Raw genomic sequence first — 6,000 nt, 5'->3', positions numbered from 1 at the left:
ACTTTTAAAGTGAAACTCAACCATAATACTTTCAAGTTGTACTCGGAGTCTCTGATCATTGTGAATTCGGACAGAGTGGTGTTGAAATTATATACAAACTCGGATTTTTTTAAAAATAAATCATATGATAACAATTGCCCGTATTCACATAGGTATAAAAAAAACCCCAACAAAATAAATTTTCACCTTGCTCTGTCAAATCATGTCTAAGATAGGCCTGCGAACAAAACAGTCTAGTTTTGTTTTGTTGCGTTATTCCTATAGTCATCAGTCATCACCTGAAACGTCACTGACAGTGACGAACAAAACGTTAAATCACGTGACATTAATATTGCTAGAAACCCCTCCCCCCCCCCAAAAAAAAAAAAAAACCAGAAAGAAAATCCTTGAGCCAAAAATCCTTGACTTTTATACGTTATGATGTTATACGGTAACAACAAAGTAAAGCGTTAACGATGTGAGGATTTCTATACTCCTAATCTAAACACTCACGAACTCTTTAATGTCGAAAGCAAACGGTAATCCTTAACACAGTCAATCTAGACTACACACACCCGTAAATATTGTGTGCATTAAAAGTGGAAGATAGTAAATGAAAAATGCATATAAACAACGTAGGCCCTATAACAGATATAATTGTATGTAGTGATATCTTCACTCAGGAAGCAAATGTCTTGAATAACCTGTTCACATGTCATCACACAATAACCATTCATCGAAAAAAAAAATTGTAGTAAGATATTAGAAGATCGATAAACAGCAACAAAACATGAAATAGCGTCTCCAATTTTGTTTTCTAAATTGATAGATAGCTTGGACTGATTTCGCTTAGAAATTGGATTCCCCTCGATCCTTTTGTCTACAATCGAACGAAATGAGCAAATAAACATCAATCGGATGTTATACGCTGGTATGAGGGATCCTACAAGGCAGAATACAAGACGAGAAATTATAATCCCATTTCAGCCCGGGGCACTGTTCCCAAGGAAATTGGCGCACTGGGAGGGCAAAACGCAGAAAGAAAACCCTACGTTCATTCCGCCCATAGACGTGAAGGTGGCAGGGTGAGCCGTGCACGTGACATTTTGATTTCTCATCCCCCGAGGGCGAAGCGCTGCACGAGGTGAAATGCATGTTCTAGAGTGTGGCGAGAAGCATCGCAATTAGAAGCAGGGGAAAACGAATTCGCGGCACCTATAGTCAATTTTCAGAAAAAGGGGGTCAACACCAACAAGGCAATTCTAAAATAGTTTTCCCTCTGGTCCTATCCAACCCTACGCTCTCCCTTCAGCTCAAGCGCTCTATACGAGTGGCGGCGAGATTGTTTTGTGTTGAGTATGGGCGTGTAATACGTGTGGTGCTCGAGTATGATAAACGTCGCCTCTTGCGTTAATATACTCGCACTTTTTAATCAGCAAGGCTTTTCCAGACCAACGGCAACTCAGGAAAAAAACACCACCATCTTATCAGTTTATTATGATTCATAAAAATATGTATACTGACAGTATATATATTATGTATATGTATATCATATGTATGTATTATGTATGTATGTATATATACACACACGCACACACACACATACACACTCATATATATATATATATATATATATACACCTGTATATACTTCTACTTCTACTTCGGTACTCGACAGGATCCATCACTCTGAATGTAGCGTCGAGGGGACTAAATATTGAGTGTCCCGTGCAGTGCAGACAGACGGTGCTGATATATATATATATATATATATATATATATATATATATATATATAATCATATATACATACACATGTTACATGCGCGTGTAGATATCTACAGTGTAGGCCCTAAATAAATATCATATTAAAAATCTTGTTTTCATTTCAGTAAGTCAAAGGCCTTGTCCTGTTCCTAAGACTAAAAATGAATAAGAATGATGTTCATAATTAACACAATGTTGATACAATGTAATAATGATAGTGATAGTATTGTAATGGTCATACCGTAGCATGCATGAATGATATATCACGAAGAAGAAGAAGAAGAAGAAGAAGAAGAAGAAGAAGAAGAAAATAAGATATATACTATTACAATTCTGGAGGCCCTTCCAATTCTTTTTATTCCAGCTGCATACCCACCTTTTGGTGAACAATATATACACCGGAGCTGGGCTGAAACGATTTTCCGATTGCCGTGGGGTGGATTTCATAACGAATCTGAATTCAAGCTTGGTCCACTTATACATGGGAGATCTGATTTAGCAGCTCTCTCCACTTGGAGAAAAAGACGTATCAAGGAATTTAACGACATCCGTGAAAGTGAGCTTAAGTTTAACAGGCATGACAGAGTTGGGTTATAAGATGGAATGTGCCTTCCAAAAGGGATTGCCATGCACGTAAACCTACACCCTCCAGACCAATGCCTCGAAAAACAGTTTCGTATAACGCATTTACAGTTTCATGATAACTATTTTGTTGTCAGAGTATATTAGTCGAAATCGTTGAGACTTATACTATTAGTGTTGTATTTCTACATCGTTAGAGTAGGCATACGTCGCTTCAAGCGGTACTTTATGCTTATGTCACTAGAATTGACAAAGTAAAATAGCAACAAAAAAACAAAAACAAATTACAAGTGCATAAACAATCATACAAACCCATAATAGCAAACAAAACAAAACAAGGCAAATGCCAAGCAATGTCTCTTCCGCATACAGCATTACATTTTGATGATTCATAGTGTTTTCAATATAAGTTCATTGACCTTTTAACCATGACCTTATCTTGCCTTCACCAATATTCGAACTTGACTGGCATCGACATTTAGGTGATGTACCAGTGGTGTGAGTTTTGTGGTCATATCGCTCAAAGCTGTGGAAAGTTCTTGAGAGCAAATGATGGTGCATATCAGGGAAAGTTGATTAACATTTTGACCTTTGACCTTGTCGGAATTCACCAATATTTGAACTTAAATTGCATAATCATTTAGATGATGTACCTGTGGTGTAAGTTTGGTTGTCATTGCTCAAAGCAGTGGAAAGTTATTGAGTACACCACGATACTATGTGTACAATGCTTATCTAACAGGTAAATAGTTCATTGCCCATTTGAACTTTGATCTTGTCGGACTTAATCTATAGTTGAACTTGACCCGAATCTTTAGTTGATGTACCTCTGATGGGGATGTACCTGTTGGTGTGAGTTTGGTGGTCATAGCTAAAATCTGTGGAAGGTTTTTGAGAGCACATCGGAATACTATGTGTATGATAGCGTTTATCAGGTAAAGTTCATTGACTACTTGACCTCTGAACTCATCAGACTTCACCCACATTCGAACTTCATCTTAGGTAATGTACTATCATTGGTCTTGTGGTGTGAGTTTGGTGGTCATATAGCTCAAATCTGTGGAAAGGTGAGAGTGTGCCATAATACTGTATGTTCAGTGCTCATCAGAGAAAAGTTCAACATTTTGACCTTTGACCTTGTCAGACTTCATCTGTATTCGAACATGACTAGCATTTTTTGGTTGAATCTGTGATGTGAGTTTGGTCATAGCGCAAGAAAGTTTTATTGAGAGTACACTAAAAGTATTGTAAGTACAGTTTTCACATAAATGGCAGTTACATTGACCTTTTGACATTGGACCTTTTCGGACTTCATCAATATTCAAACTCGACTAACATTTCTAGGTTATGTACCTGTAGCCTGAGTTTGGTGTCCATACCTCATATCTGTGGAAAGTTAGCGAGAGTACAACAAACTGTTGACGCTGCCATCGCCGGCGCCAACGGAAAAGTGACGTCTTTATCTCACTTAGCTTCTGCTATGAGGGCAAGACAACAAAACACAAGGAAAAGTATAAATTACGCGGTGCGTAATATATGTCCCCGCCGGAAGTAGCAATTTGTAGCACAATGTACGATACAGGACAAAAATCAAGGTCAAAGGTCAAAGAAGTCAAAGGTCAAAATTCTGTGTTCAAGTTTTGAAGCACTCACCTAGTGCCATCACATAAAGCAAACGGAATCGAAATCGGGTTAGAAATGGCGAAGGAGTAGCATTTTGTAGCCATGCAATGTACATTATAGGTCAAAAATCAAGGTCAAAGGTCAAAGAAGTCAAAGGTCAAAATTCTGTGTACAACTTTTGAAGCCCTCACCTAGTGCCATCACATAAAGCAAACGGAATCGAAATTGGGTTAGAAATGGCGAAGGAGTAGCATTTTGCAGCCATGCAATGTACATTATAGGTCAAAAATCAAGGTCAAAGGTCAAAGAAGTCAAAGGTCAAAATTCTGTGTACAAGTTTTGAAGCCCTCACCTAGTGCCATCACAAAAAGCAAACGGAATCAAAATCGGGTTAGAAATGGCGAAGGAGTAGCATATTGTAGCAAAATGTACAATACAGGTCAAAAATCAAGGTCAAAGGTCAAAGAAGTCAAAGGTCAAAATTCTGTGTACAACTTTTGAAGCCCTCACCTAGTGCCATCACATAAAGCAAACGGAATCGAAATCGGGTTAGAAATGGCGAAGGAGTAGCATTTTGTAGCCATGCAATGTACAATATAGGTCAAAAATCAAGGTCAAAGGTCAAAGAAGTCAAAGGTCAAAATTCTGTGTACAAGTTTTGAAGCCCTCACCTAGTGCCATCACAAAAAGCAAACGGAATCGAAATCGGGTTAGAAATGGCGAAGGAGTAGCATTTTGTAGCAAAATGTACAATACAGGTCAAAAATCAAGGTCAAAGAAGTCAAAGGTCAAAATTCTGTGTACAACTTTTGAAGCCCTCACCTAGTGCCATCACATAAAGCAGACGGAATCGAAATCGGGTTAGAAATGGCGAAGGAGTAGAATTTTGTAGCCATGCAATGTACAATATAGGTCAAAAATCAAGGTCAAAGGTCAAAGAAGTCAAAGGTCAAAACTCTGTGTACAAGTTTTGAAGCCCTCACCTAGTGCCATCACAAAAAGCAAACGGAATCGAAATCGGGTTAGTAATGGCGAAGGAGTAGCATTTTGTAGCAAAATGTACAATACAGGTCAAAAATTAAGGTCAAAGGTCAAAGAAGTCAAAGGTCAAAATTCTGTGTACAACTTTTGAAGCCCTCACCTAGTGCCATCACATAAAGCAAACGGAATCGAAATCGGGTTAGAAATGGCGAAGGAGTAGCATTTTGTAGCCATGCAATGTACATTATAGGTAAAAAATCAAGGTCAAAGGTCAAAGAAGTCAAAGGTCAAAATTCTGTGTACAACTTTTGAAGCCCTCACCTAGTGCCATCACATAAAGCAGACGGAATCGAAATCGGGTTAGAAATGGCGAAGGAGTAGCATTTTGTAGCCATGCAATGTACATTATAGGTCAAAAATCAAGGTCAAAGGTCAAAGAAGTCAAAGGTCAAAATTCTGTGTAGACGTTTTGAAGCCCTCACCTAGTGCCATCACAAAAAGCAAACGGAATCAAAATCGGGTTAGAAATGGCGAAGGAGTAGCATATTGTAGCAAAATGTACAATACAGGTCAAAAATCAAGGTCAAAGGTCAAAGAAGTCAAAGGTCAAAATTCTGTGTATAACTTTTGAAGCCCTCACCTAGTGCCATCACATAAAGCAAACGGAATCGAAATCGGGTTAGAAATGGCGAAGGAGTAGCATTTTGTAGCCATGCAATGTACAATATAGGTCAAAAATCAAGGTCAAAGGTCAAAGAAGTCAAAGGTCAAAATTCTGTGTACAAGTTTTGAAGCCCTCACCTAGTGCCATCACAAAAAGCAAACGGAATCGAAATCGGGTTAGAAATGGCGAAGGAGTAGCATTTTGTAGCAAAATGTACAATACAGGTCAAAAATCAAGGTCAAAGAAGTCAAAGGTCAAAATTCTGTGTACAACTTTTGAAGCCCTCACCTAGTGCCATCACATAAAGCAGACGGAATCGAAATCGGGTTAGAAATGGTGAAGGAGTAGCATTTTGTAGCCATGCAATGTACAATATAGGTAAAAAATCAAGGTCAAAGGTCAAAGA

The sequence above is a fragment of the Diadema antillarum genome, unplaced genomic scaffold, assembly GCF_040938485.1.
Source record: "Diadema antillarum isolate AM-2024a unplaced genomic scaffold, OU_Dant_1.0 seq00000441_RagTag, whole genome shotgun sequence".
In the NCBI taxonomy this organism is placed as follows: Eukaryota; Metazoa; Echinodermata; class Echinoidea; order Diadematoida; family Diadematidae; genus Diadema; species Diadema antillarum.
Note: the sequence above shows the minus strand (reverse complement) of the source record.